Here is a 27,506-nt window from a genome sequence, read left to right as displayed (position 1 = left end):
AGCACTGGGTAGTGGTCACTGGGCCAGAGAAGCTCAGGGATCTTCTCCGCAATGTCTCGGATACGGGCTCCTGGGAAGCAGCAGACTTCCCGGGCTAAGGGGTCGGGGCATCAGATTGCCCCCTCAGTCGCCCTCAGGATGGAGTCTCCCACGACAAACACTTTGCGTTTTGTTGCAGGGAGAGCGGGAGCGGTTCCTACAGTTGAGCCTGTGTTGCCTGCGGAGGTGGGAACTCAGCGGGCTCCGCTGGGGCTGCAAGAGGTTCATACCTGTTGCAAAGCTCCAGCGGGGCGGGGACCTTGGTGCGGTGGGACTTGGGGCCCTTGACCACCTGGGTCCAGCCCCTTGGCTGGACAGCATGGGAGGTCCCTGAGTCCTCCCTTCTCCTGAAAGGTGACTGTGGTCTACCCTCCGCCTCCAGGGGTGAAGGGCCTGGTAGTAGGAGTCTATCTCCCACTCACCATCCCTGATGGCACGCAGTCTCTGGGCTGCGGCCAGGAGCTCCTGCAGCTGGCGCACCAGAGACCCCGGTAGGGAGCAGACCCCCAAGGGGAGGTGGCCATGCTCCCGGGCCCCAGAGCATGAAAAAGTGTCAGGCAGCGCCCACAGCCAAAAGCCAGAGGCTCCGTCTGCGTGGAGCCCAGAACCATGGGCTCCGTCTGGGTGCAGGCCTCTGAGGAGCCGGTGGGGGGCTGCAGACCCCGAAGGGACCCTCAGGGTGTGGTGTGTGCCCATCCACATTTTACCGGTGGTAGTCTGGCTACTACTGTGGCTGGGGGTGCACTGGCACAATCGCTGCACTAACTCATGGACCGGGCAGACAAGCGTGCCTGTTTGCGTGGCCTCTTTGCGAGGCTCTGCTCACGTGGCTCCCTGGGAGCTGGGTGAAGTAGGAGCCGGGTGGGGCTAAGCCATCGGTGGGCCCTTCATAAACTGTGCACATGCATAGAAAGGCTCGCGGATGGCGCTGCACTGGTCTAGGGGCTGGGGGTCCCTGCCCTATGGAACAAGGGGACAGGTGAGTGCCCCCCGCTTCCTCTGTCTCATGTGCCAGGTGGGACCGGTCATGTGGCTCCCTGGGGGCTGAGCCAATAGGAGCCAGGGGAGGGGGGGAGTGTTCCCCCTCGGCTCCAACTCAACTGACCCACAGCTGACTGGGTTGGGGTCCCTCCCTCCCTCCCTGATGCGGCCCCCACCTACCTCTGGCTGTGCTGGATGTCCGGGTCGGGGTCCTGCTGGGGGGGTTTGTGGGTCCCTAGGCTCAACAGGGTTGCAACAGGCTTCTGCCTGTACGTCTGTCACCAGAGCTGGGACAAACAACTAGGGCAACTCCTAAAAGACAGGATGGATAAAGCAGAGCTTTTAAATGACTTCTTTGCATCTGTGTTCCTGGACACGGATACAGACATGCTTCCCAAAAGACTTTAGTCTGGCGTGAGAGAAATACCACCTACAGTTAGCACTGATGTAGTGAAGGGGCACCTGGAGGGGTTGGACGTATTTATGATGGTGGGCCCCGGGGATCGTCACCCAAGGGTACGAAAGGAATTGGCCAGTGTCATAGCAAAACCATTTACACAACTGTTTGGGTACTCGTGGCACTCAGGACAGGTCCCAGAGGACTGGAAAAGGGCCAATGTGGTCCCTATTTTCAAGAAGGGGAGGAAGAAGGACCCGGGTAATTATAGGCCAGTTAGCCTCACCTCTATTCTTGGCAAGACCTTGGAAAAAATCATAAAGGATCACATTTGTGAGGGGCCAGCGGGTAATGCAATATTAAGGGGATCCTGCCCTGTGTCTCTGGCCCCATAGTCCTGGCAGCTGGGGGCCCCTCCAGCAGGGCTGGGGGAGCAGGGGCTGTGGGTGGGGGTGAGGGGCACCAGCAAGGCTGTGGGGGCTGTGGTTGGGGAGCGAGGGATACGAGCAGCACCCAGGGCCTGTCAGTGGGGAGTAATGGGCACCAGCAGGACCAGGTAGAGGGGGCTTCGGAGGGGCTTTCAGTTAGAAATTTTGTGATTTCTAATGAGAGATTTTGTGAATTTTTTACCAGGGAAAACCAGATGACTGGTCATAACCATGAAAGAAGAACAAGGCCAAAGCAAAATAGATGCTGATCACTCTCAGAAGGAGAACCAGAATTAGGGCAAGGCCAGTGAGGAGCCATGAAAGCCTGCTGCTGTTTGGGACATGGGAAGAGGAAATGGCACCCCCACAATCAACGTTAAGGGGAAACCAGCATGGGTTTATAGCAGACAGATCCTGCCTGACTAACCTGGACTCTTTTTATGACTAGGTCACACAAAGTGCTTAGATGCAGGGGTGGAGATAGATGTTATCTACTTGGACTTTAAACAGGCTTTCGACAGTGTCGCACCCAATTCTCACAAGCAAACTGAGTAGCTGTGATGTGGACTTTTTCACAGTACAGTGGGTGAAAAACTGGCTTATGGGACGCAGCCAGAGAGTGGTGGTGGATGGGGAGGTTTCTCCCTGGGGAAATGTAGGAAGTGGTGTTCCCCAGGGCTCATTCCTTGGACCAGTGCTGTTCAAGATCCTCATCAGTGATTTGGATGAGGGGTTGAAAGCACTCTGTCCAAATCCGCAGACAACACCAAACTCTGGGGTACAGTAAACACAGTGGAGGGCAGGGAGTGAATCCAGGCGGATCTGGACAGACCGGGGAAGTGGGCAGATCAGGATAGGATGCAGTTTAACAAGGAGAAGTGCAAGGTGCTGCACCTGGGGAGAAAGACTCTCCAATACGCGGACAGACGGGGAAGAACCATTCTGAGTACCAGGGCAGTGGAAAGGGACCTCGGAGACTCGGTTGACGCAAAAATGAACATGCGTCGCCAACGTGACGAGGTAATAAGTAAGGCTAACTGCACTCTTTCTTGTATTAGTAGGTGCATCACGAGCAGGTCTAGGGAGGTGATCCTTCTCCTCTATGTGGCATTAGTCAGGCCACAGTTGGAGTACAGCGTCCAGAAGGATCAGAGGAGGGCTACTTGTAGGGTTAAGGGCCTGCAGGTAAGACCCTATAAAGACAGACTGAGACCTGAATCTCTTCAGCCTCCAAAAGAGAAGGCTGAGAGGTGATCTCATGGTTGTCTACAAACTCATCATGGGGAGGGTCAGCAGGGAATAGGGGATACTCTGTTTACCCTCGGGGTTACTAGAAATAATGGCCACAAACTGAAGGATAGTAGATGTAGATTGGATATCAGGAAGACATTCTTTACAGTGAGGGTTGCCAAAATATGGAATGGGCTCCCAAGGGGGGTGGTGCTCTCCCCTACCTTGGGGGTGTCCATGAAAATATTAGACAGGCACCTAGCTGAGGTTGTTTAACCCCAGCGCTCTTTCCTGCCTAGAGCAGGGGGTCACACTCGATGATCTGCAAGGTCCCTTCTGGCCCTAGAAATCTATGACATCTATGAAGTGTTCAAGAAAAAACAAAGTAGCTCCATCAGGCCTGATGAGAACCTGCGATCATCTTCTGTCCTTGTTGTTGTAAGCATTGCCTCCAAAGCTGTCGTCCTCTCTGGGCAGAATGGCATGCAGGCGACGTGCCAAAGGTGGGACTTAAGGGGTGGGAATTAGAGCAATGACAGGGACATTCATGTTTTGAATCTCTGGTTGCAGCATGGAAAATTAAATTGGATTGACATTTAAAAAACCCTGCACCATGGTGAAGGCACGCTGCAGAGCGCACTGATAGAGTGTACCGTTTCCTACGTGTTTGAGAGTCAGGGTGGTTTCTCAATAATCTCTGCTCCCCTGCCTGTCAACAACCTGCCTCCCCACCCTCTCTCCTCCCTGCTGCTATTGTTCCCTTGTCCTCATTGCTCCTTTCTCTCCATTCATTTTAATCCTTCCATTTACTTTCCCTTTGCCCCCATGGCCCCTCCTCTCTGTTCTTAGAAGCTGACTTACAGGAAATCAGCTGCTGCGCTCAGGTAGGCACCACCCAGGATGAGCCCAGCCTGCACAGAGCAGGAAGAACAATCAGCAGAAGATGGGGCCGTGCAGCCTCAGACCTCCAGGACAGGACATGGATGAAGAGGCCACCTGCTCCATCTGCCTGGACCACCTGCAGGAGCCGGTGACCATAGGGTGTGGGCACAACTTCTGCTGAGCCTGCATCACCAAATACTGTGAGGACGCTGTCCGCGGCTGAGGCGACGCCGTCCCCTGTCCCAGCTGCAGAGCAGAGTTCCAGATCGGGAGCTTCCGGCTCAACACGCAGCTCAGAAACCTGGTGGAGAAGATTAAAGAGCAGAGTCTGAAACCAGGAAAGGAGCAGATGGCCACTCAATGCTTGGAGCACGAGGAGAAACTCAAGCTCTTCTGTGAGGAGGATGGGGAAGCCATCTGTGTGATCTGCAGGGAGTCCCAGGCTCACCGGGGTCACACAGTGCTCCCCATCCAGGAGGCTGCCAGCAATTACCAGGTAGGTGACACCACTGACCTGAGTGAGCCCATTGCACAGACACACACTTACCTGCCAGGAGAGATACCATGATAGGTTTCAGCCCAGGTGGCTGTACCTGCTGAGCAAGGGCAATCCCCTTCTCCTTGGCTGTGAACGACTTACTGTAGTTGAGCTGAATGTCTATCGCTTGCACTGCAGGGAAGGTGACCTCTGAGAGTCTGCAAATGCCTCCCAGTGCAAGGATCTTGGCTACAAAACCTATGTTCATAGGGTATAATCTTAGCCCTCCCTTTAGCCTGTTCCTTTGGCTTTCAGTGAACTGAAATTAGTGGGCATCTGAACTCCAAGGCCTCCAGGCTTGTGGCTTGCACATAGGATGGCTGCCATGGATTTGGCAGTACCTGAAGCCCCAATCTGAGGGGTCTGCAAGGGAGGGCACTTGCTGGTGGTAGCACCACATGGCCATGAATGATTAAGCTCTGCTTAGTTGATAGGATTCAGAACTGATTTGGCCCAAGAGATAAAATGTATATATAAGGGAGACAAACAGCAGCATTGAGAAAGAATACCCACCTAGAGCAAATCACTCTAGGCTGGTTAGCCTCTTGATACGCGACTAGAGCACTTCAATCCAAGTTCCTCGCTAGATTTCTGGTTAGTTCCTCACATCGACACCCAGGGAATTGTGGGTGCCCAGAGCTTGGTTCAGTGACAAGAAGAGGTCTCTCCCCCAATTTACTGAGCAGTTTACTGAGGGTGGGTATGGGGAGGGGTGCGATTTCTCCACACCTTGCACTAAACTATATATGTAGAGCTATATAGCTCTGCATATATACATACATACACACACACCATCGTGCTAAAGGCAATGAGCGGAGGCTGCCCGCAGGGCCTGGGGAGCTTTGGCTGCTCTCTTTATATTTGGTACTTCTCTCGGGCTCACCCTAGCACACCTGATTTGGGTCCGGGCCGCACTGCCCACAGTCCCTGAGCTTTGAGGCTGAAACCCAACTAGCCCTAAACACCTCCAGGGCTAAATTCATGGTCTCTGCCCTCCCCTACAGACACACTTGTGCCTCATGGGTGTTATTATTTCAATTTCCTTTACCTCTGCCCCTTGGCCTTTACCCACCTTTATTCTGACCACAGGCCTCCAGTTCTTGGCCAACTTTCTTGCCCTCAGCCCTTCCTGTGTCAAGTTCCCGGGCACCTTGGCCCTGTCCTGCAGTGTGTCCCAGGCCCTGGGATCCCTGACCCTAGGAGTAATTTCCCATTTTAGGGCAACCCTTCGCCTTTTAACCCAGCTCAGCTCCCTGAGTCCTTGGCTCTGCAGGGCTCTTGTCTCCTGCCTCTAGAGAGTGTCCGTCAGGCACCGCTGTGGCCTCCTTTCTGCCTCTGACAGCGACACCTCACCCCCCCAGTGCTCTGCCAGCTGCAGATCCCCGCCAGGTCCCAGCCACCTCCTACCCCCAGGTTCCTGCCTCTCCTGCAGCTCCTCAGCTACGTGGCTGCTTCGGGCCCCTCTGTTATATCTCCGACCTGCAGCAGTCCCACCTGCAGAGCTAGCCAGGACCAAATGGGCCTTGGTGGCCCAGGAGCCAGGCTTGTCATGGGCTGGGGCTCTGGCCTCTCTGGTCACACAGCTCAGCCCTCAGCCTCTTCTCGCCGGCTGCACCCCAGCCCCTGAGCCACAGCCACTGCCTGCTCCCTGCTGCCCCCTCCTCCCTCCTGGGTGCCCCTGGGTGCATGTTGTTCTGCAGCTGGCCTTTGCCCTGCCGCCTACCTCGGTGCAGCCCTCCGGTGCTGCCTCCCAACCTCTTAAGTAGCAGGAATTAGAGGTCCCTGCTGCAGGAGGCATCGCTGCTTCCTTCTCAGCCGTGGTGCTGCTTTACTGTACGCTGGAACCGGCACCGGAGTACGGTGTTTGTGCTTGGGAAGTCCTTGGTTAAACCAGCTGTTCTGCTGTTTCTATCTTCCCCCACAACCGGGGTTTCCAAACCAGATTGTGTCAGACTAATCTGAGATGCACCTCTGATAACATAACACACTGAACAGGGCAATGCAGAGGGCTGATAGTATTTCCTCCATACAATACAAGTCGGGATATGACACACAACTTGTTTCTGAAAGGCAGAATAAAGATAAAAGATCATTTCCTGTAGCAAGTAACAGAGGAGCATCCTGGGAGCAGAAACTGCTTCCTCTCCTGCTCCAGGGCAGATCTGACTTTCACTTTTGCTCAGCAGAAACTCTTCTTATCACATTTCTCACATATAATGCACTACAATTTCCAGCAGCTGGTTTTGAGGAAAAATGCTGTGCAGTATGTGAAAAGTATGGTAATTTTCTAGATTAAGTGAAGCGTTTCATTGTTTTATGGGCTATAACTGGCCTACCTGGAGGGGACGGGTCATCGCTGCGCTGTGCGGTAGCTCAGGAGCTGTCTCAGAGGCAGACGGCAGCACGATCTGTGCAGATGGGAACGATGTGGCTGGAGCAGGAGGCGCCGGGAGGGCCCTGGGGTGTGCAGGGCAGGGGACTAATCCTGTTCAATAATCCTGTCTGTGACCTTGTTACTGGACTCGAACCGGGCTCATAAACTCTGTGGTTGACACTAAGCTGGGAGGTATTGCCAGTGGGCCCAGATCCACACTGAATGGCTGCAGGACTGCCAGGGTTGAAGGAATCAGTCTCCATGCCTGGGATTCTCCTGCTGGAAATGTTTTGGTTGATCATAGACCATGGATGCCAGAGCCTCCAAATCCACATTACTCCAGAGTTAGGAATGCTTTTCTCTCCCTTTCCCAGGAAAAAAATCTCCTCTGGACTATAGTCCCCTAGACTATAAGCAAGCACTCACAGTTTGAATTAACTGACCAGTCCCAGGTGTCTCAAATGCTGCATTTCAGCCTTAGAAGAGCCCGCATAGGTGGGGCTTGTGTGGGGTGCTGGAGGTCAAACCAAGTGAAGGACTGTGGGGGTAAGGGGGGACAAAGCATCCTCTGGTAGGAGCATGCGGCAGCCACCACCTCTCTTGTCCAGGTCTCCGCCTCCAGTTCCCTTCGGTCTCACCTCCCACGCCTTGTTGTTAAGAAGATTGAAGAGAGGTCAGGTGATAAGAGGAGGGCTAAGATCTGCCTGGATGAGAACCGGCCTCTTCACAGGCTCTTTCCACTCCTGCAGCCTGTTCCTTTCTACGCCCAACCTGGTGTTGAAATGTGTAGCCTTTCCTTACCCCTGGGATCCTGAACCGCTCAGTCAGCAATTGCCACTTGCTCTGCTCCCTCAAGTCTTTTGTAGGGTACTTCAGTCAGTCCTCAGTCTATTCATCAAGTCTGCTCACTGGCTGCTTTATTCCTCAAAGCCATGGAAGTTCAGTCAAACATCAGTGGAGTTCCCTGTCTCCCATGGTGCACGGCATCGCACTTCCTTATCAGTGAATTCAACACTCCCCCTTTCCTATAACAAGATCAAGTGGTTCACACCGAATCCCCCCGCTTCACTTAATCCACAGGAGGTTACTTCATGATTAGTCACCAGCCTCCCTTGATTCCCCCAACAATAAATTAATTATCTATGAATTCGTCATTTAATTCTAGATGAATTCCACAGTCCCACCCAATCCATGGCTAAGCACTTAATCATCAATTAATTCAATCTCCCTTGGTTAATCGAAGATCAGCTAGTTATTCCTGAATTTATGAGTCTTCCTCCTTCACACTAATTACATTAATTGTCCTGCTTTTTTTCTCTAATTTTGTGCATGAAGTGCCAATCTCATAGGGCCCTTCCACCATTTTAGGAACAGTCTGGCACCACTCACTCCCAGTCCGTTACCTTCCTTCCCACCACCAAGTTCCCTTCTCCAGCCTGGTCTCACTCACTGGCCTGGTCCTGAGCTTTCCCGTCCTCCCGGGAACCACACTGGACTCTGGTGCTGGACTGGGAGTCCCAGCTCTGCGTCTCCCCGTGCGGTGCACAGCATTTCCAAAAACAGCCGTGTGTTCCCCTCACTGGGGGGTCGTGTGTGCCGGGTCCGTGTTTTTGAGCCCGCTGGAGCTCTCGGGGACCATTAAGAGCTGGCTCCCTCCAGACATGGCTGTGTGCAACAGGGAACCTGCTCCTTTGTCCCCGACAGCACATGGACCCTTTTTCTGGGTGCTCCCGTGGCCACACAGCCCAACTGGGCTTTTCCGAGTAGGTCTGCCCTCGGACCCTGCCCTGCCAATGTTTCTTGCCTGGCACAGGGTTGGGAGCTGGCTCTGTCACAGGGGCCGGGCCCTGGTGTGGAACAAGTGTCTGGAGGAGACCAGAGGGGATGTGGAGATGGACCAGGTGTAGGAAATGCAACAGGGCCTTGGTCCAGGGCAAAGCCTGTGTGCTGCAGACCTGCCCCCTTCCAGCCGCCCACCCCTCCTGCCCCAGCGGTAACCAAGCCTGTTTCCCAAACTGGCCCAAGCTAAGTGAGAAGCTGTGCATCCCAGGGACGGGCACGAACCCCCAGGGTCAGACACCTCGGGGACATTTCTGAATGAGCTTCTTGGCCAAGCCCGTTTAGTGCAGCAGCATCAGGATGAGTGGGGGAGCAGGGCACGTGGGTGCAGGGCATTCTGGGACATGCACTTCTGTCGAGGGGCAGCAGCTGGAATTTGCTGGTGCTGGAGGGCAATGTTGCACCATTTTTTTTTGCTGCTAAATAACAGAAGGTTTTTGCCTGCTCCTTACGTGTGTCTGCAGAGCAGCACGGAGGTGATTTCTCCCTCACAGCAGAGTTTCAGCTGCGTCTTGTACCCGGTGCCAGAGCCCCTGAGCCAGAGCCTGCAAAGAGGGTTCGAGAGGAGCGGGGATGGGCGCTGCCCTGGGCACGGTCCTGGCCAGTGACTCTGCTGGGTTTTTGGTCCCGGAGCCCCAGAGCCCCACACACGGCTGCTTCTGCTGCTTGCTTTCCTTGCACATTTACTGATCCCGTATGAAGCCCTCCTTGTCCCAGCGTGTGTCAGGGTCAGGAATAAGGACCTGATGGTTCTCCTGCCAGGTGAAGCTCCAGGGAGTCCTGGATCCTCTGAGGAAGATGAAGAGAGCCCTGGCGATGGAGTCCAAGGAGAAGGACAGCACCGTGGCGTGGAAGGCAGGTGCCAGTTTGTGTCCTCAAGAGCTCATCCCCATGCAGAGCTGGCAGTGAGGGGTGGGGGCAGCTGTAAGATTTGCCCCCTCAGGGGCGGTGTGCCATGGAGGGAGCTCTTCCTAGACATCAGGGGGATGCTGCGGTCTGGGGGAGAGCTGGGACCACACTGGGCTGAGGTGCTGGCAGCTTAGCCCCTTCCTTGCCACTCTTCCAGGGGAGTACAGAGTCACTGCTGCTGGCCTGGATGACATACTTTACCTCCCATAAAATGGCCCACACTCTGCAAGCTGGAGCCATTTTTGCTCCCAGAGCTGCTGCATTTTCTGCACACCCTGAAGCCCATGTCTCTGTCTTTCCCAGCTGTCCCAGGGCTCTGGGCACCGCTGCAGGATTTCCATCACATCAGTGTTTTGGTTTCTATGAGGTTTTTCTAGCAGTTCTCTGAAACCTAAATGCCTCCTATCACGATGGGCATCACTGAGCCAGAGGAGGACTGGTGCAGAGCCCGTCCTGCGGTGCCCTGGGGCAGGGCAGGCTGGGCACTCTGCATTACCCTGCCCTGCGGGGAACGGGAGCCCTGTGCTCTTTCACCCGCGGTGCCCCCGCATGAAGGGAAAGGGGCTCTGGAGTTTGCTGTTCCCCATCCCAGGGCCAAGGGGGAGGCGGTTCTTGTTGCCCCGCCCTGGGCCCATGGACAGGGGCTTCAAGGCTCCCCAGCCTGGGGCAGCTCTCACAGGGGCAGAGGTAATGGTTTGTGGGACTGGTGCGGGCTCGTTCTTCATCCCTGCAGTCCCTTCCTCACGTGTCTCTTGTTATGTCCTGTGCTTTTCCTGGTTCTTGGGCTGTCACTTTAGGATATTGCACTTTCCCCACCCTGGAAGGGAACAAGCCACTGGCAGAGGAGCCTGTCTCCTACGGAGAGAGTTCCTGTTGGTGAAGGGGGCTCTCTTGGGGTCCTTCCCATCCATCTCCCTTGGCCAACACAGGCTTGAAGTTCTTTGCATGGAGCACCTCCTGCATCCTCGACCCAGGGACAGCCCCAGGCCTGGCACAAAAGCACCAACATCAACAGATCTATCAGAGATGATCCGTGGCCCACTGGGTTTTGCTCCAAGCCCCAGGGTCTTTGCAGAAGCACCAGATCCTGAATGCCCAGTTTGGGTTTCAGCCCTTTCGGTGTGGAGTGAAAGTATTGTTTCATAGTTTCATAGTAGCTAGGATCAGGAGGGACCTGAACAGATCACCTAGCCTCAGCCCCTGCCACAGGCAGGAATGAATGCTGGGTTCACAAGACCCCAGATAGGTGAGCGTCCAACCTCTCTTGAATTTGCCCAAGGTAGGGGCGAGGACCACTTCCCTGGCAAGTTGGTTCCAGATTTTGGCCACCCTAACTATAAAATATTGCCTTCTGATCTCTAACCTAAACCTGTTCTCCATCAGCTTATGACCATTGTTCCTCGTCACCCCAGGTGGTGCTGGGGAGAAAAGGGCTCTGCCTATTTGCTGTTGATCCCCCCTGATGAGCTTGTAGGCAGCCACCAGGTCCCCCCTCAGCCTCCGCCTGCTGATGCTGAACAGGTTCAGGTCCCTCCATCTCTCCTCGTAGGGCCCGTCCTGCTGCCCTCTCACCAAGCGGGTGGCCTCCTCTGAACCCTCTCCAGGCTGGCCACATCCCTTTTGAAGTGCGGCGCCCAGTACTGGACGCAGTACTCCAAGTGCGGCCTGACCACAGTCGCATAGAGGGGGAGGATCACCTCTCTGGACCGGCTTGAGATGCACCTTTGGATGCATGACAAGGTCTGGCTGGCCTTGCTGGCTGCGGTCTGGCATTGGCAGCTCATGTTCATCTTGGAGTCAATAATGACTCTGAGATCCCTTTCTGCTCCTGTGCTTTCAAGCAGGGAACTCCCCAGCATGTATGTGTGCTGTGGATGCCTTCTCCCAAGGTGCTGCACCCTGCATTAGGCTACGTTGAAGCCCATCCTACTCTCGTCTGCCCACTTTTGTAGTCTGTCTAAATCTAGTTGCAGCCTCTCTCTCCCTTCAAATGTGTCCACCTTGCCCCACATCTTAGTGTCATCAGCAAACTTGGACAGCATGCTTTCCACCCCCTCATCCAAGTCGCTGATGAAGATATTAAACAGTGCTGGCCTGAGGACCGAGCCCTGGGGCACCCCGCTACTCACATCTCGCCAGGTTGAGTACAACCTGTCCACCACTGCTCTCTGGGTGCACCGCATCAGCCATTGTTTTACCCATTCAACTGTGTAGGCATCAATGCCAAAGTTGCTTAATTTATTGATGAGGATGGGGTGAGAAACAGTGTCAAAGGCCTTCTTAAAGTCTAGAAAGACTACATCCACAGTGACTCCATCACCCAAGGATTTAGTTACTTGGTCGTAAAAGGCAATCAGGTTGGTCTGGCAGGACCTGCCTTTGCCGAACCCATGCTGATTGCCCCTGAGCATGATCTCCCCTGCAGCCCCCCACAGATGTGCTCCTTGATGATCCTCTCCAAGAGCTTCCCGAGCACCGAGGTGAGGCTTACGGGCCTCTAGTTACTTGGGTCCTCCTTCCTCCCCTTCTTGAAAATTGGGACCACATTAGCTAGTTTCCAATCCCCCGGCACCTGGCTAGATGACCACGAATGCTCATACAGCTGGGCCAAGCGCTCTGTGATGACCCCTGCCAGCTCCCTCAACACCCTTGGGTGGAGGGCATCTGGACCTGCAGATTTAAAGATGTCCAGCCCTTCCAGAAGATCCCTAACTACATCTCTGCTGACTGAAGGCTTGATAGAGCTATCCCTGAGATTGTCCCTACCTCTAGTAGGTGGGATGTCCCGGTCCCTGTTCAAGAAAACAGAGGCAAAGAAACTGTTAAAAATATCAGCTTTCTTGTCTGACATGGCCACAAGATTACCATTTGCATCTCGCAGGGGCCCTACATTGCCTGGTGCCCTCTTCTTGCTCACAACGTACTTGAAAAAGGACTTTTTGTTGTCTTTAATCCTGAACACTAGCCTGAGCTCCATCTCTGCCTTGGCCTTCCTCATAGCCCTCCTACACTCCCGGGCCGCGGAGGAGTACTCCTCCTTGGTGACAGCTCCTCCCTTCCACTGGTTGTGCGCCCCCCTTTTAGTCCTCAGGCATTGCTGGATGCCATTGCTGGGCCAAGGGGGTTTCTGAGCACTCTTACCCCCTGGCTTTACTCAGGGACTGTTACCCTTTGGGCCTGGAGGATCGCCCCTTAAGGTATGACCATCCCTCGGGGGCTCCCATCTCCTCTACCTTCTGGGCCCTCAGTGCCTCCCCCGCTAGTCTCCTAAGCTCATTGAAGTCCCCTAAACTCATCTGAAGTCAAGGGCTTTAGCCTTGGTGTGAGCCCTTGACACCCTGCGTTGGATAGTGAAATGCAGCAGGTGATGATCGCTATTGCCCAGGTGGTCAAGGACCTGCAGTCCCCTCACCAGGTCATCCCCCGTGGCCAGGACCAGGTCCAGCAAGGCGTTACCCTAGTGGGGCTGTGCACTTCCTGGATAAGGTGAAGGTCCTGTAATACAGCCAGGGACCTACGCGAGCGGTCAGACCTGGCTGTCTGCTCCTCCCAGCAAATGTCTGGGTAGTTTAGGTCACCAATGACAATAACATCCGTTGACCTAACTGCCTCCATAAGCTGACTGGAGAAGTCTTGGTCCAGCTCTTCCCCCTGGTCGGGTGGTCTGTAGTAGACACCTACCATAAGGTCCCTTTCACCATGCCCCATTGTAGTTTGACCCATAGTGTCTCTGCCCCTCCTCTAACCCAAAGCGAATACTTCATGATGTGAGGTGCTCTTTGACATCGAGTGACATTGTGTGATCCTTTCTCTAGATAGTGCATCACTATATCTAATGTGTGTATTATATATCTGGTGAGAGTATAGCTAGTGACAAAGGGCTGCACACACTGAATTCATGCCTTCCCTCTGCCAATGCAAAGTTGAAAGTGGAGATCACAGCTCACACTTGTTTTTGCTGCTTGTTCTGGAAGAACAAGGTAAAGCGACGGAGAGAGAGAATCAAGTCTGAGTGCAAGAAGCTGCGTCGCTTTGTGAACGAGGAGGAGCAGCGGCTTCTGCAGAGACTGAAGGAGGAGGAGAGCGAGACTCTGCGGAGCCTGAAGGCGAACGTAGCCCAACTCTCCCGGCAAAGCTCCTCTCTGCGCACGCTGATCTCGGAGATAAAGGAAAAGAGCCGGCAGACACCTGCTGAGCTGCTGAAGGTGAGCGTGTGCTGCTGATCCGGCCCCTCAATGCTGCTGCCTTCTGGCACAAAGCAGCCCTCGGCCTGGACCCCAGAACTGGGGGAAACTGAGCCAAGACTCAGACAAGAGTTTCCATCATCCTAGAGATCTACCAGTCTGTACTGGGAGGAAATTCTGATTTGGGAGAAGCCCCAAGTTATTGAACATAAAAGCTGCCTACAGAAATGAAAACAAAGGGATTGACTTTAAGGTCAGTGTGCCTATGGGCCAAGCCCAGCACATGTCCAGAAATGGTAGCACAATAGTTGGACATGGCTTGCCCAATATCTGTATAGATTGGGCACTTCCACAGGGATTTTTTGGAGCTTTTATCTGATAGCTGGTTGAATCAACTTTAGATTAAAGCCACAAAAAGCCTTAATGAACCGTGTGATCTAGAGAGATGCTGTGGAGCCGGGTCCAACTAACGTTCGGCCTCTTCCAGTACAGCACAGTTTATTTGGTTTTGTCATGTCTGTCAGCAGCTGCAAAGGAAATCAGGAAATCTGGAGGTAGCTGAGAAAATGTTCAGAGCAAAGTAATGCTGAGACAGAGGTGATAGCAGAGAAATGGCTCATCCCCCTTGGCTGCATTCAAGTGCACCAGGCAGAGGCAGACATAAGGATTTTCACACTGAAAAAAATGATGCCCATAGAACAGACAAGTCATAAACTCCCTAAATGTTGGCACAGATGGTTTCACCCAGCAAGGGAATATTCACTTTTACCCACCTTTTTCCCTTTCTAGGATGTGAAAAGGACCTTGGACAGGTGCTGTATCTTCCCCTTCCCCCTCCCAGTACATTCCTGCTTGGGCTGTGGCAGGAATATCCATGTGGAAGAGCTGGGCTGAGCGATGCTGGGGGATATGTTCCTCTTAGGAGCAAGGATGTGAAGCTTCAGGAAACAAAAGCTGTTTCAACAGAGCTGAAGACCCCGTGCAGCATCCCAGGGATGGTGGAAATGCTAAGGAAATTCACAGGTACGTGGCAGCACATGGCAGGGTCATTGGCAAGAGCGGTGCTGAGTGCACTGGGGGGTGTAGCACACACAGCACAGGGGGATGCGACTGATGTGTCGGCAGAGAGCCTCTGCAGTCCTGCAGCGGTCTGCTCAGCCCAGGTCTGAGAGTCCCTGGATCGGCAAGGGGAAAAGTCCCGTTGTAGTTTCCATGCAGGGCACGGCTGGGTCACTCCAGTGGGGACAGGGGAAGTTGGAAAGAGGAGATCGAGTGGCAGGAACTGGGCCTGGGGCACATGCAAGAGGATAATCTCAGACCACCAGCACTTTGCTGTCCAGCCCTGATCCTGTCACTACCTGCTCCCTCCCACAGCAGGAACAGGGATCCACCTGGTTGATCATTTGAGGGGCAGAACGGGGCAGAACGGTCCCTTCCGTGAGGCAGCAGGGAGGGCAGGTGGCCCAGACGTCAGCCTCAGCCAGGCCTGGCCTTGCCCTGGGAGTGCAGACAGGTGCCCACAGCCCCCAGCCCCCTCCAGGCAGCAACGAACAGGGACCCAACTGGCAGGTCCCAGCCTGGTCTCTGCAGCTGTTTCCTGCCCGTGATGGTGCAAAGCAGCAGCCAGTGCAGTCCTGCCCACACAGAGCTGCAGCCCAGCACCTGGTTCCACGCGGGACTGGGTTTGGGAGAGTCAAGGCATCCGTTCTTAAAGGGGCTTTGATGCCCCAGCTCAGTCTGTGGTGTGGATCAGCCCTGAGGCTTTCCTGAATGGTGCGGGCTTGGCAGGGACATCTGAGGTATCCCACTTATCTTGCCCAGAGCTGTCACCTTCCCCACGTGGGTCAGATGAGGCTGGAGTCAGGCTGAGTGTGGGGAGAGCCTGGCCTTGGCCAGTCTGCATCCAGAGTGGGGTGTAAGATCTCCAGCCCTGCGGGGACACCCTGCCTGGACCTGCCCCTGGATGAATGATTACCAAGAGTGAGGACGGGGGACAGTGGAGGCAGTCCTTGGGGCCTGGGCCAAGCTCTGGGGGCACTGTGCGGTAGGAGCAGGTGTGCACAGATCACAGCCCCTGGGGGACACTGGGGAGGGGAGGTCAGGCTGGAGCTGTCCAGACCCTAGAGCAGGCGCTGCTTAGAGGGGAGCTGGGACTGGGCCCAGGTGCAGCTGAGCTCAGCTGGGCTGCCCTTCATGAATGGAAGAGGCTCTGCAATGAAACCCAGCATGTCCCACTCCTTACACGCACACAGTCACAGTCATAGAAAGAAGGACCGGAAGGGACCAATAAGATCACCAAGTCCAGTCCCCTGTCATGGGCAGGAGGCAACTGGGCTCAAATGAGCTCCAAGATGTCCTTGTCCAGCCTCCTCTTGAACGCCTCCAGGGATGGCAAGTGTACTGCCTCTGCTGGAAGTGTGCTCCACATTGTACTTACTTTTACGGAATCAAAGTTTTTCCTGATGTCTACCCTAATTTTTTCTCAACTACCTTGTCCCCATTGGACCTTGTGCTCCCAACGGGTGACTTGCATGAACAATCCCAGCCTGTCCCCATCCCTTGTGGGTCAGATGAGCCTGGACCAGACTGACCATGGGGAGTGCCCGCACTGGGCCAGTCTGCACCCAGATCAGGGTGCGAGATCTCTCACCCTCCAGGGATCCTCCAGCCCTGCCCTGATCCTGCCTGGTTGTTGAGAGTGAGCAGGGGCTGTGCGGTGGGGGGTGGAGAGCACAGACGCTCCCTGGGGATGTGAGCCAGTCCCTGCCAGCACTTTATATGCTGGGGGGCCTGGGCATGGCTGTAGGGGAGTTGTGCAGCTCACAACAGGGGACAGAGCAGGGGGAAGGTGCATTCACACTGGTGCTCTGAACAGACCCCATCCCAGACTGCTCGTCCTCCCCAGCCTGCCCTTGCACAAGTGCTGCACGAGTCTCCTGTGGTTTCCCAGGTCTGCATTTCCCCAGGCCCCAAGTGGCCCCGGAGCCCAGGTCCTGTTGGGAGCCATTGGGATTTCTGCTCCTGGGTCACTGCGATGTGTTTGGAAACTGCATCGGGATGTGCAGCTTCTGGCACAATGGAGGCTGGCCAGTGCGGCACCTGGGCCCACGGGACTGGGATTGTGCAGTGCTCTGGGGGCAGACGGCCCCGGTCCCAGCAGTGTCCCAGGTCCTGTGTACACGGGGTGTCCTTGTCCCAGTGCAGTTCCTCCGGTGGAGACCCCCAGAGCAGACACACAGCGGGGCGGCTGGGACATGTCTCTTGTGCAGCCTAGCCCAGAGGTTTGGGGCAGTTCATGGGGAAATGCCCCTTCCCCCACTCGACTGCCCCAGACTCACCAGCAATGGGCCCTGTTCTGCGGTGCTTAGTGCCCCTGTCAGTGCTCCCCCTGCCCTTCCCTCCCCTCCCCACCCCGTGCGCCCAACCCCATGCACGGCCCTGCCCTGGGCTGGGCTCTGGGGAGGCGCTGGCTGTGGGGTGCCCTGTCTGCAGTCCTGTGCCCACAGGGCTGGGGCATGGGGGTCCCCGCTGGGGCACAGCAGCCCAGCCTGGGGTGGCAAGGGCAGCGCCCACCTGCTGTTGGCAGCCCACCCAGTGAGCCCGGCCCAGAGCACAGAGACCCCCGGGCCCTGCCCCCTGCCCCCCTGCCACCCTTTCCCCCGGGCAGGCTGCTCTGCTGGGCCCCTCTGCTCCCTGCTGTCTCCCAGCCCGGCCCCCTCCCTGCAGCCTCCCTGCCGCCCCCCTCGCCCCCTTCCCAACAGCGCCCGCGACACCAGCGCAGGGGTTTGGAGCCCACTCCTCTTGCCCCCCCAGTCAGAGCAGCCCCGCTGCGTGTGGGGGAGGGGCAGGGCAGGGACCTGCTGGGATGACATCATCGCATGCCCCTCCCCATCTTGGGGCCTGCCCCGCCCCCACCCCAATCCCTCCCCCCTTGTGGCTCCAGCGCCCAGGCCGGGAATGCCCCGGGGATGAAGGGGCCGGTGGGGACGTCCCGCTTTCCTGTCCCCCCATTTCCTGTCCCCCCATTTCCTGTCCCCCCCATTTCCCTATGGGGCGATGGTGATTTCCCAGCAGGGACCAACCCGTGAGTCCTGGGACGCAGGGAATTCCCCGTGATCGCGGGGACCGCCTGCCCCGGCCCTGACCCGTGACTCTCTCCCCAGTGGACGTGACTCTGGACCCAGGGACGGCTCATCCCAAACTCGTCCTGTCTGAGGATCGGAAATGTGTGAGACTCGGAGACACCCGACAGGATCTGCCCGACACCCCCGAGAGATTTGACCCTTGTGTCTGTGTCCTGGGGTCAGAGGGGATCACGGGCGGGAGGCGCTACTGGGAGGTGGAGGTGGGAGACAAGACGCGCTGGACCCTGGGCGTGTGCAGGGAGTCTGTGCGCAGGAAGGGGAAGGTCAAACGATCGCCTGGCGATGGATTCTGGGTTGTGTGGCTACAGGACGGGGGATACAAGGCCCTCACCTCCCCCTCGACTCCCCTCCCCATGTGCGTACGGCCCAGGCGGGTGGGGGTTTTCCTGGACTACGAGGGGGGCGAGGTCTCATTTTACAACGTGACCGACAGGTCCCATCTCTTCACTTTCACTGACACCTTCTCCGGGACCCTGCGCCCTTACTTCAGTCCTGGTGCCAATGCTGGGGGCACCAACGCGGCTCCCCTGACCCTGTGCCCGGTCCCAGCCCAGCCCTGAGGGTATCCCTGTCCCTGCCATGACCCGCGGGGGGCACAGATTGTCCCCTCCCCGCGCCCCGACTGCCACCCCTCGGTGTCCCCGGGGTGGGACAGGGCTGGGGTCTCCATCACAGCACCTGCTTCATGTCCCAATCCCCACGCGCACAGCCTGGGAGGGACCGGCTCCAAGCTCGCGTCCTTCATGTACAGATCCCTGCCGTCCCCGTGGTTTGTCACTTGGGACTTTGCTTTCCTCTCCCAGCACTGTCCTCCTGCCTCTCCACTCCTCCCCTCCATCCACGCCCTGTCCTTTGCTCTCTGCGCCTCCTGCCATAGCGTGTGAGGAGGTGAGCGCGTGCTCGTGAAAGCTGATGCGTCTCCGAGTCCGTGAGCCTAGCAGTGCTCAAGCTTTCTGGTGCGCGAGTCCAGGGCCACGCACCACATCTAGGGCCACACGTGCAGTTGGACTGCACAGGCGGACCCGGACCCCGTGCACGTACATGACGGCTCAGTGCCCCGGGGACAGGGGTGCTTGGGTGGCAGGGTGTGGGGGCAGCATCCCTAGCAGGGACAGCCTGCTGGAGCCGGGGCAGAGCCACGATCCCCTGCGTGCGTGCTGTTGTGTCTTCTAGTGTTTGCTTGCACTGCCCCTTCCAGGCCAAGGCCCCCGTGGTCAGCATTGCAGGGTTCAGTTGCTTGTGGCAGTTTTGTGGCACTGGTGACTCCATTTTCGCTGCCACGAGGAGCCGGTGGGCATTTGGTTCCTCTCACGCACCAGGACTGGGCGTAATAAATGACTGCTAGTTCAACACCAGAGTGAGCAGAGTGTTGTTGCTGAGCTCACAACTAATCACGTGCCCTGCCCGGAGCGTGCAGGCTACAGACCATGGCTCTGCGCTGGCTCCGGAGCAAGCCGCCCGTCCCCCGTGCCCAGCACCTCTGGAGCAGCCCCTGCGCTGCTCTGCCGCGTGCTGGCGGCGTGGCTGAGGCGGGGTCTCCTTGGAGAGCGGCACAAGCCGTGCAGGCACGGGGGCTGGGAAAGGGAGTCCCCGGCTGACCGGACCCAGCCCGTGGGCCGGACGTCCCTCACCGCTGTGCTACAGCAATAGAAAAGCGGGTCAGCAAGGGGCTTCACTCGGAGAAAAGCAATGGAGCACACAGGTATGAAGTGGTCGAGTGGGTGGTGTGCCTGCACGAGGGGAAACGATGGGCTGTCTTGGTAGATCACTACAGGGACGAGGGGTCTTCGGTGTGGGACGGGGGAGCAAAAGGAACAAGACAAGTGTTGGATCCATCAGCTCGAGCAAGAGGGCCGCCGTGCCGGAGGAGATCCTGCACCGCTGCTCAGCCCCAGCGTGGCCTGGTCTGGACTCCTGGGAGCAGTCTGGGCTCCGTGTTTTAAACAGACTCGGGGGAGTTCGAGACGGGGCAGAGGTGGGGAGGGAAGGCCTTGGAGAGCAAGTCCTCGGAAGAGAGGCTGTGGGAGCTAGAGACTATGAGAGCAGTCTGCAAATCCTTGGAGGGCTCCTCACTCGTCCTGGGCGCCGGCTTGTAGATCTCATTCTTCCCGGGTGCTTTCATGGGCATTCATGGCCTTCGTGGCTAGGGAAGGGAAGCAATGGCACCAGAGAACAGGCAAAGGGAGAGGACCAGCATGGGGCAGGGACCAGACCCAGGACAAGTGCTTGAAACACAGGTTTGCTCCTCCCTGAACCACCAAGGAAAGCCGGGGCTTGTGGAGATGGCTGCTGCTGCTCCAGCCACCCGCTCGAGGGGAGGGGAAGCAGCTCCTCGCTTGCCCCTTTCCTCCCCGTGGGTGGATGGCCAGAGGACCTCTTCCTGAAGCCCTTCCCCGCTGGAGCAGTGGTGGGAGTCAGACTGCCCCGCCAGCCTCGGGAGCTCTTCCCCACAGACACTCAGGGTAGCTTGGGGCCAGGCTGCCCTGGGCAGGTGGCGTCTGGCTGGCAAGGTCCTGCACAGAGGCCTGGGGGAGCCCCCGATGCAGGGAGCGTGGTGCAATTCCCGGCACTGTGGACTCTGAATCCAGCAATCCTGTCCTGAGTCTTGGCAGAAGCTCTGGCTTGTGCTTCTTGCAGCGCCAGCTCTTTTGCCAGTCCCGGCGTGGCTTGGCTCTGCTGTGTCCTTGCACTTCCCTCTCCCTTGCCCTTCCCTGTGCTTTCACAGCTGGGCAAAACGCAGCCTCTGGCCTGGATCTGGCCCACAGCACGATTCTTCCAGCCCGCGGACGGGGGCAGTCCGAGCCGTGGCACATGCAGCCAGTCCCACCAGGCCTGGGCACACAGCGGGACTGGGGCAGCCACAGCCTTGGTTTTCCTCTGCCCCACTACTGGATATCGGCAATCGAATTGTCGAAGGCAGGTATCAACGCACTGAAAACCGCCGTCCCAGTTGAATCACAGACACCCTCAGTACAACTCTCCAGCGTCAACCTTGCACTGCAGTGACGTTCAGCAGGAGCACGTGGGAGAACAAGACATCCGCTCTCCGTCACTCTGCCAACACAGGAGCCATGGCTGGTGCTGCTGCAGAAAGTCCTGCTCTCTGCCAGTGCCTCCTGGGCGAGAGCAGCTCTCCTCTGCTCCACATGGGTGAGATCTCACAGGCAGGCTGCAGGGTGGATCCTCCCCATGTGCCGTGGTCCCGGCGCCTTCCCTTCTTGGAGCCTGGCTGAGTCCCCGTGCTGGAGCTCCCTGCCCTGTCCTGCCTCAGGACCCGAGCAAAAACATGCGGGTGCTCTTGCAAGCAACAACTTTCTGCAAACCTGTGCACTCTGCCTCTGCAGGGATCCTGAGCCCTGCTCAAATCCAGCAGCAGCAGTTACAGTTGTATGCAACTTCCCCTAAGAGGTGCCGGGCACGCTTTACACTTCAGACGTGAATAACCAGTTAATGGCATCTTGTAAAGACTTGGCCGATCCGTTCATGCAGCGAGTGGCGTGATGAAAGCAGGAATAGGCCACAAAGTCATTACACAAGGGATGTGTAGTAGTTCTAGAGGTGTCTCCAGCACACCATTGACTGAATGTGTGGCCAGGCTGACCGGGGCTCCCAGCTTCCAGAGCCCTTGGGAGTCCTTGACTCTCCCATCCCCCCCGGCCGAGAGCCCGATCAGCTGCCTGCTGCTCCCCGTGCCGGGCCCGCTGGAGTCAAGGGCCCCGCTGTGCCCGGCAGCTGGGAGCCCCGTCGGCTGCTGAGGCTCCCCGTCCTGGGAGCTTGCTGCTGGCTGGAGCAGGAGGAGCCTGGGATCAGATCGTGCGTGGGCTCCCCTCGCGCTGGCAGTATAGTATGGCGGGGTCTGCTGTTCAGTCCCAGGATCACACGTCCTGCCAGGAAGCGCAGTATTGGGGATCATGCGCCCGATCCCCTCGTGCCTTCATCTGCACACCTGCCAGGGCTGGAGATGCAGGAAGAGAGGAGGGTGGCGTGTGGCTGAAACTCCTGGGTGTGAGGGATATGTGACACTGGTAAGACGTATCTTACTTGGGGCCCAGGCTCCAGCGCTGAAGGCACCCCTCCACCTCCACGGGCTACTTTCTGCCTTTCAACAGGCAGATGTGAAGTGCTTGGCACTGGACTGGTCTGTCATGCCAGACTAGCTGGAGAGGTGGGCAGTCCTCCACCTACCATCGCCACCAAAACCTGCTGCTTGGGGAAACGTTTCCAACCAGCCAGAGATCCACTCGGTCCTCGCACAGGAACCTCCTGCTAACAAGAGACCTAGTCCAAGGGACACGCGCCTACTGCCTGTTGTTATAAAGGCTCGGAGCCGAGGGGATCTGCTATTTTATGCTCAGATGTGTCTTTCTCTGGGCCTTTACAGCAGTCCAAAAAATAGATCACAGGGTAAAGACATGCCCCCCAAGCCTCCGAGTGGGGCAGAAAACAGTAAACTATTCCTATTCCTATTTCTGTTGCTAAAAGGTGCACCAGGAAAGCCCGTATCCCACAAGGGCTAACATTCAGGGAACGCCCCCAAAAAGCTGTTCTCATCTCTCTGAAATATCTTGTCCAGCCTCTCCAACCCTTTCCTTGGCAGAAGATCAAATGAGGGGACTTTCACGAGGATTGGCAAAGCTAAAAATATATATTTAAAAACCATTTTATAATGGAAATAGAGTTTTACCTTTAAAGATGCTTGTCCCTTCATAATTACCATGGCCCAAAATAAAGCCATTTTCCTTGCAATTCATTCCTCCTCCTTTTTCACCTTCTGTTGTAGCTCCTTATCTAGACTGACACTACCTTGGGGCAGGGCTTTTTCTGCACACATGCGTGTAAAACCCCACGTAAGCTATTTTGCTCTAAAAAGTGCAAAAGAAAGCTTGGAAAGAAAGCACTTACTTCTTTAGCAGTAGATGAACATCATAGTAATGTCCTTCTATTTTAGTGACATAAGAGACAGCCCCCTAAAGCATTAAGAAGTATTTAGCCGTAGGCAAGACTATTTTGATCAACCACGTCCTACAATCACTCTTGCAAGAAGTAGACTTGACCCATCTCTCCAGCTGCATGTAGAGCAGGTTTAAATCCACTCCATTCATCAAACCCCAATAGGGAAGTTTTCAAGGTGGGGGTTCCTGACACTGCCACCACGGGATCAGTGTTAGTGAGGGGCGCATCGATGAAGATTTTCTTGGTCGATACACATAGCCCACTATTAAACAGCCATATCGGCTGATACCGATCGGATAACCGATTTACAGGAGCACAGGTGTGCAGCGCGGGGAGCAGCTCCCTGCAGGTAAGCCTGTGGAGGGGAAGGGACATGAGGAGAGAAGAGGCATGCAGGGGCAGACTGAGGCCCCCCCAGTCAGGGAGGGAGTCGGGCTGGGGCAGGAGCAGGGGCAGGGGCTGGGGTCTCTCCCCGGCCAGGGTGGTGAATGGGACCCGGGGCCAGTGCAGGGAGCAGGATACAGCTGCGGATGGTTTCTCCAGGGGATCAGTGTCCCGGTGCTTAATAATGGAAGTGGGGCAATTGACATAAAGGTTGTTGAATGAACTTGAGTTCAAGCGCTGACGCCACCATTTTTAAGTGCAGGGACATTTTTAACTTGCTGCCTCCATGCCTCTTCTGGGGGTGGGTGCAGTGGAGGGGAGCACATAGATGTGGTGTCTCGGGGCACGGCTAGAAGGCATATATGTTTAGTGATGAAAATTATCGGCTATGTAGGGCAGAGCAAGCCAAGAGCTAATAGCGTTAATTTTCCTTGTATCAGTGCCGATCCGACACACAACCGATATGTTGGTGCACCTCTAGTATTACCGGCCGAGATCCCTAGTGCAAACTAACCTACTCTAGGCACAACTGTTACCATCTTCTCCAGTGTACGCAACACATTTTCCTCCCAAAAAGGAGCTTTCATATCAGCTGCGTCTGATATACTGAAGCTGCAGAAGAAAATCAATAGTTAAGTAAAACTGGTCGAAATATAACTTGAATCCAAGCCTACAAATGCCAGTGAGAATTTGCAGCCCTAGGGAGGGAAGGGCAAGAAGAGTCCAGCTGAGGGCAACAATTTGTTGGGGGCCGGGGCACCTGGCTTGTGAGCCGAAGCTGAGGGTACTGGGCTAACTGAGTCTGGAGAAGAGACAACTGTGCGGAGAGGATTGAATACTCTCTGCGGGGGGGTGCGAAGAGGATGGAGCTGGGCTGTTCTCAGGACAAGGAGCAATGGGCTCAAGCTGCAGCAAGGGAAGTTGAGGTTAGATATGAGGAAGAACTTTGTCACTACGAAGGGGGTGAAGCACTGCAACAGGCTTCCCAGAGAAGTGGTTTTTACACACAAATTTAGGATCCGAGACCCTCATACTCATCCCAACTCATTCAAAATGTGGAACTTACAGTCCATGTCCCTAATTTTCTCTTGAAGTTTTCAGTAGATATAGATTATTTAAAATTTGCTTTATGGAAGGTGCTGAAGAGGTACTTTGGGGAATACAAAAAGACACACAGAAACAAGGAGAGAACACATTTATTTAAGCAAAATTAAGATTTTAACTGGTGAACAAAAATAGACAGATGCTGATAGGGTTGAGGATATAAGAAGGCTTTTGATGACTCCCACGGAGCTGGAAATTATGAAACGCTACCTCAGCAGTTGGCAAAATGCTGGTCTGACCTTTTTCAAGGATCCCTGTTTGGTTCACGAAGACATAATTGCTCCTGATTACTTTTGACTGCCCTAAAAAGATTTCATAGATTTCATAGACATTAGGGCTGGAAGGGACCTCGGAAGATCATCGAGTCCAGCCCCCCGCCCAAAGGGCAGGAACTCAGCTGGGGTCACAGGATCCCAGCAAGATAAGCATCCAGTTTCGTCTTGAAGGTGTTCAATGACGGCGCTTGAACCACCTCCGGTGGCAGGCTGTTCCAGACCTTGGGGGCTCGGACAGTAAAGAAATTCTACCTTATGTCCAGCCTGAAACGGTCTTGTAGTAGTTTATGACTGTTTGACCTAGTCGTCATCCCTTGGGGCGCTCTGGTGAACAAACATTCCCCCAGATACTGGTGGTCACCCCCGATAAACTTGTAGGTGGCCATCAGATCACCCCTGAGCCTGCGCTTTTCCAGGCTAAAGAGCCCCAGGGCTCTCAGCCTGTCATCGTAGGGTCTGCTTCCCTGACCTCTGATCATGTGCGTGGCTCTTCTCTGGACTCTCTCAAGCTTCTCCACATCCTTTTTGAATGGTTGAGCCCAAAACTGGACGCAGTACTCCAGCTGCGGCCTTACTAAGGCCAAGTACAGGGGGAGAATGACGTCCTGGGATTTTCTTGAGAAGCATCTATGGATGCAAGCCAGCGTTTTGATCGCTTTACTAGCCGCTGCATCGCATTGCAGGCTCATGTTCATCTTGTGGTCAATGATGACCCCCAAGTCTCTTTCTTCCATAGTGCTAGCCAACATAGCACTGCCGAGCCTATAAGGATGCTGCTGGTTTTTCTTCCCAAGGTGGAGAACCTTGCATTTATCGGTGTTGAACACCATCAGATTCTCGTCCGCCCACTTGCTGAGCCTGTCCAGGTCAGCCTGGATCACCTGCCTGTCTTCTGGTGTGGATGCTTTGCCCCGAAGTTTGATGTCATCTGCAAACTTGGCCAGTCCACTTCTGACTCCAGTGTCCACATCATTAATGAAGATGTTGAACAGTATGGGTCCAAGGACAGAGCCCTGGGAGACCCCACTGGTCACAGGACACCACGATGAGTGACTTCCATCAGTTAGTACCTTCTGGGTCCGACCATGGACCCAATTTTCCAGCCAGTGGATCGTGGGGGACCCAAGGCGACAATTGGCCAGTTTCTCCAAGAGACGATCATGGGACACCAGATCGAAGGCTTTTTTGAAGTCAAGATATATGACATCAATCTCATCTCCCTTGTCCAGGTGATAGGTCACCTGGTCGTAGAAGGAAATGAGATTGGTCAAGCAAGACCTACCCACAACAAACCCGTGCACGCTATCCCTTAAGATGTTGGCGTTGGCCAGTCCATTAAGGATGGCCTCTTTGATAAACTTTTCTAAGATCTTCCCCGGGATAGAAGTCAGGCTAATGGGCCTATAGTTAGCTGGATCCACTTTCCTCCCTTTCTTGAAGATAGGCACCACATTGGCCTTCTTCCAGTCTTCGGGCACTACACCAGAGCGCCAAGAGTTTTCAAAGATCCGCGCTAGAGGCTGGGCTATGATGCTCGCCAGCTCCTTGAGTACCCTGGGGTGAAGATTGTCAGGGCCGGCTGACTTGAAGGTATCCAGCTTCTCAAGATGTGCCTTCACGAAGTCAGCATTAATGGAGGGCAGGGGATCACCCTCACCCGGACTTTCCTGTCCCGTAGTGGGCATGGGAGTCCCATGGGACTGATGAAAGACCGACGCAAAGTACCTATTTAATAGGTTGGCTTTTTCCTGGGCGTCAGTTGTCAGTTGCCCCATCTGGTTCAGCAGGGCTCCAATGTTGCCCCTGCTTTTCCTCCGGCTCCCCACATATCTGAAAAAGGACTTTTTATTGTCCTTGATGCTCAAAGCTAGTTGGAGTTCAGTTGAAGCCTTGGCTTTCCTGGTCTGCTCCCTACAGGACCGGACCAGTGCAGAATAATCCTCCTTGGAGGTGACTCCCATCCTCCATCCTTTGTAGGCCTTTCTTTTTAGCCTCAGGAGGTCTGCTAGGTCCCTGGAGAGCCAGGGGGGCTGCTGTGCCCTCTTGCTGCCTTTCCTCCGAGATGGAATAGACTTAGTTTGTGCATTGAGGATCGCTCCCTTGAGGAGCAACCACTCTTCTTGAACTCCCCTCTCCCTGTGGTCACAGTCCCTTAGGGCCTCACTGACAAGCCTCCTGAGCTTGTCAAAGTCAGCTTTCCTGAAGTCAAGGACTTGCGTGTTGCTGACCGACTTGCCAGCTTTTCGGCGGATGGTGAAGGTGATCAGCTCATGGTTGCTGTCACCCAGCTTCCCATCGATCACTAGGTCGCCGACTAGGTCATCCCCAGTAGCCAGCACCAGGTCGAGCAGCGCTTTGCCTCTCGTTGGCCAATAGACTTCTTGAGTCAAGTAGAGGTCATCCACACATGAGAGGAAGCTTTATGACCGCTCAGATTTTGCTGAGCGATCCTCCCACGAGATGTCCGGGTAATTGAAGTCACCCATGACAACCATGGTCCTGGAGCAAGCTGCCTCAGCCAGTTCCTGGGCAAACTCCTGGTCTAGCTCAGGACTTTGGGTGGGAGGTCTGTAGTAGACTCCCACCATTGTGTCCCCTGTGCCGTGTTCCCCACGGATTTTAACCCAGAGGGTCTCCAGCCGTCCACCCTGGTTGCCAATATCGGCTTGCAGGGATGTGTAGCTTTCCTTAACATAGAGAGCTACACCCCGCCCCTTTTCTCTACACGATCCCTCCTGTACAGGGTATAGCCATCTATACCCGTGGTCCAGTCATGGGTGGAGTCCCACCAGGTCTCCGTTATCCCTATGATATCATAATTGTTTGCATTGAGCAGGAGAATGA

General features: G+C 55.5%; 1 pseudogene; it reads left to right on the top strand.

The window, feature by feature from the left end:
• Nucleotides 1-4,008: 4,008 nt before the first annotated feature.
• On the top strand, nt 4,009-19,268 carry LOC132248827 (E3 ubiquitin-protein ligase TRIM39-like; annotated as a pseudogene).
• The last annotated feature ends 8,238 nt before the right edge of the window (nt 19,269-27,506 follow it).

This window comes from Alligator mississippiensis, chromosome 1, assembly GCF_030867095.1.
Source record: "Alligator mississippiensis isolate rAllMis1 chromosome 1, rAllMis1, whole genome shotgun sequence".
NCBI classification, from domain to species: Eukaryota; Metazoa; Chordata; order Crocodylia; family Alligatoridae; genus Alligator; species Alligator mississippiensis.
Note: the sequence above shows the minus strand (reverse complement) of the source record. Positions and strands in the feature narration are given on the sequence as shown.